We start from the raw sequence: 4616 nt of genomic DNA, 5'->3' as shown, positions 1-4616 counted from the left end.
ATATGGGCTCAATCCTTACCTTACATCAGAGTCAAGAGTGATATCACACATATCTAATATAATAAAGCTATTGAACATCTTTTTACAAACATAGAGGCAGATTTATTGAAAATGGGTTAACAAAAATATTGACTAGGGGCTGAGGTTATGGCTCAGTGGAAGAGCGCTCGTCTTGCATGTGCAAGGCCTTGGGTTTGATCCTCAGCACCATATAAAAATAAATAAAAATAAATGTATTGTGTCCAACTAAAATAAATTTAAAAAGATGTTGACTACATGAAGTATAAAGCAAACTGGCATAAAATATAAAACAAAAAGTGATGAAATGGATTTAACCATGCTTAAAACACATCCACAGAAAAGGAGAAAATTTCTACAGAAAATATAATTGTTAAATACTCAATATCCAGAATACATTTAGAATATTTACAATTCAATAATAAGACAAACAGTCCTTAGCTCCATGGACAATAGATATGAAAACAGTTCACAAGCTAAGCCAGGCAATTACCTAATAAGTATTGAAAAGATACTCTCCATCACCAAATACACACAAATTAAAACCACAATAAGATACGACCTCACTTCAAATATAATGGATCACATTAAAAATGATACCATATATTAATAAGATGTGACAACACCATATATCAATAAGATGTGGAGCAATGGGAAATCTCATAGAGTACAACTAGCAATGTGAAAAATTACAACCAATTTGTAAAGCAATATGACAAATTCTGATATCATTGAATACACTGATTATGACCCCAAACCCCAAGTTTTAGGCATTTATCTAAAGGCGGGAAAATATACCTACACAGACCACACTCAAATGATTATTGTTGCCTTTATTTATAACAGACCCACCCTGGGAATAACTCTCCTGTTTAACAAAGGTTCAGTAGAAAATCCAATAGATAAACTAGTATTTCAGTAACATTCACTACCAAAAATTAAAGAAATATTAATACATAAACAATAGCACAACAATGCTTAGAAATGATATAAAGACTATATACTATATGATTTCATATATGTGAAATTTTAAAATATTCAGAATTACCATCAGAAAGGATATTGGTGGTCATGTATGTGGGGACACTTTTTTGGGCAAGGGTAAGGACAGCATATCCTGGTCACAGTGGTAGTTAATGATTCTAAACAATTACCAATATTCATGTAGTTTTACACCCCAGATTGGTGAATTTTATCTCAAATAAATATCTTCATAGAATAAAAGGGGGAAACAAGGCAAAACCAAGTATTTAACTAATAAATAAAAACTGACAAGATTCCTTGCTAGCAATTTTTCACCACAATTAATTTGAAATGAAGAAAAACCAAAATTGTAATGATGTTAGATGGTAGCTAATTTATATAGAAGGTAATAAACCACAGAACATTACATGTATTTTACATATATTTCTCTGAAAATTTTAAAAGGACAAATGATTTTGCAGCACAATGTATTACACTGTCTGGTTAGGTTTATAAGGAACCCTGGAGTAGTATACATGGTGATGATACCAGAGGGGTGGTTAACTGGAAATGTGCTGCAGTATGTTTTCTGTATTTTATTGAGTGTCGTTCAACGTTGCCTTAAGTAGATTGTGAAAAGTTAAAGACGCAGTTTTCAATTTGTAAGACACAGTAAGAAACGAATGCAAATATATACAACTAATACCTAGTAGAAGCATTAAAATCACAAACTAAAAAATATATACTCAAAACAAAGAAAAGTAGATAAGGGGCTACAGGATGATCAAGAAATGAGACACTTTCAACAATATATAGTCAAATGGTTCACAAAATACAGTTGTATTTTAATTTTAATTTTAATTCACATCCAATGCAAATTCACATCAAATCAAAGCTAAGCTTATAAATTTGACAAGAATCAATACAGACAATATTTATATAATAGGGAGTTTAAATTCAAAATTAAAATTGATTGAAAGTTAAGGGATGAGTAAAAGTCCATCAGACAGAAAGCATAAGAAAAGCAGAACAGTTGTATTATTATGGGATGAAATAAGACTTAAGACAAGCAGGATTGCTGGACACAGAGAAGGACTTTTAATAATGGAAACAGGCAGCTCAGGGGTTTGAATATGGGTTGTCCCCTCAGAAGCTCACATGGGAATTTAATCCCCTTTGTAAGGTATAAAGATGTTGCCAAGTGAGTCCATCTGGGGTGTTTAGAGGTGGGGCAATGGAGTGTGAGACCAGGTCTTCGGCATGGAGGTCCCATAATTGGATACTGGTGACTTTAAAAGGAGAAAGAAATCAGAGCATGAACACCCACATCCACCATGCGGCCAGCGCAATGGTTTCATTAATGAGGTTCTTGGCATAAAAGTTAGCTAGCGAGATCGAAATAAAACACACAGACTCAGTTAACCTTATTTCTATTGCCAGGTCCAAGACGGCTCCCCTCTCTGGTTTCCATCTCTAACCGCCCGGCAGGGCAGCGAGGATTACTCAGGGCTAGCAGGAGAGAGAGAGAGTGGGCACGCCAGGGAGTAGCCTTTTATTGGGGAACAAGAGATTCAGGGGAGAATTCCATCCAATGAAGGTTGAGGGGGGCTGCACTCCAAGGTCAGGGTCAGTGATTGGGCCCCTGGGGTCAGTGGTCAGTCACACCCCCACACGGATGGGTTCTCTCATCAGGAGAGGGCCGGGAAAGCTCCGACACAGCCAGAGCGCCTCAGACCCAGACCGGGAGTCGCCCAGTCACGTGTCAGGATGGCTCCCCACACCCACATTCTCTGTCTATCACAGTGTATTGTGCTGTTCTGCCTCAGGATTCTGCCAGCAAAAAGTCCTGCACAGATGCAACTCCTCAACATTGGACCTGAACTGTGAACCAAATTACACCTCCGTTCTTTATAATTATCCAGCCACTGGTATGTGTTATTAGCAATGAAAAGTGAATTCAGACAGCAAGTATGCCTCCCATATAATACATAAGTCTCATAAACACAGACCACATAAAGATGTTTATCAATGACAGCGTGTGCATAGGATAATGATCCCATAAGAATATGTCCTTGAGAGTAGGTGGCCCCCTCTTGCCTCTCTAGCCCTCTCTCTTGTCTTTCTGTCTTCTATTTTCTGACTTCCCCCTTGTGAGGGCACAGCAGGAAGAATTTTATGGATGTTTGTGGCTTTTATATAGACATTGTGGCTTAACAACTGTGCAAAATCAGTTTCTGTTCTTTATAATTTCTCACATGGACCAAGACAGTCACCAATAATGCAGTCAAGGGCTGGGGCTATAGCTCAGTGGTGGAGTGCTTGCCTAGCACATATGAGGCACTGGGCTGGAACATTAGCAACACATAAAAATAAATAAAAAAGGCATCATGTTCATCTACAACTAATATATATATATATATTTTTTTTTAAATAAAAGAATGCATTTAAGCATATTCAGAATTTCACCAGATTCATCTTTGAGAAGATGCCTGTCCTGAGCACTCAGTCCTGGCACATCTGGCCTGGATGCCTGCACACCAGGGCAATGCCGATGTCTCCCATCTCCTTCACCTCATTCAGGGCATTCCTTTGCCTCTCTCTCTCTCTCTCTCTCTCTTGCCGGCTCCTCTACTGCTTGGATCCCCTGTGTCCTCTTTTGGTTTTCCATCATTTGTTTTCCACTTTGTCTATCAGTATCCTATATGAATGTGGGATGTAAAATAGTGAAACTCTAAGCATCTGAAAATGTCTTTAGGGCAGCCTACCCCTTATTCCACCTTTGACTTCGTACAAAGTTCTGTATTCCAAATACATTTCTTCAGAGTTTGTGTGGCATTACTTCAACTTTTTCTGCTTTGAAAATTATTTTTTGCCTCTTAAAGTTTTTAAGATCTTTTCTTTCTCCTGGTTTTCTGAAATTTCATTATGATGTATCTTGGTGTGGGTCTCTTTTCCTCAATGTAACCAATGTGATAAGCACTAGGCTGGAGCCACTAAAAGTGAAAACTTTTGTCTGTAAATTCTGAAAATGTTTCTTGACATTTGAAAATAATTATTTGCTCTCCACTCTTTTGGATATTGCAGTGTTTGAGTGTTGAGAGCCTTGATTGCCAGTCTAGTATCCTTGTAGTTCATCTCCCCTGTCTGCCTTTGCTCCTCCATTTGTAACATTTTGTGGAGGTCCAACTTTAATCTTCCAGCTCACATATTGAGTTGTTCATTTATATGACCAATATTTAACTTGTAAGCTCTTTTTGTTCTTAGAGCATATACATTTTTTTACAGATTCTATTATTTCCTAAAGTTTTCCCACATTTATTTTATAAATTCCATAGCTGTTTTTGCATTTTTTAGATTGTATCAAGAATAGTGGCAGTCAACCTGTGAGATGTCCTGCTTATCTGCTTTCATAAGCCCATAAACTTTTCTCACACTGCATAGCTCAGTAGTGATGTTAAATTTCTCTTTGTAAAGTCTGCTGAATGTGCATGTCCCTCATGACAGTGCAGGTGAGATGAATTATTACTAATATACTTGTTCACAGGTGCCTTTCTTCTTTTCCAAATTGCTCTCTAATATTCTCATTGTTTTTGAGTAGGGATGTAGACACTAGAAAATATTGAATTAAAGAAAGA

Source organism: Urocitellus parryii, chromosome 8 (assembly GCF_045843805.1).
Source record: "Urocitellus parryii isolate mUroPar1 chromosome 8, mUroPar1.hap1, whole genome shotgun sequence".
NCBI lineage: Eukaryota > Metazoa > Chordata > Mammalia > Rodentia > Sciuridae > Urocitellus > Urocitellus parryii.
This window is presented reverse-complemented; position numbering follows the sequence as displayed.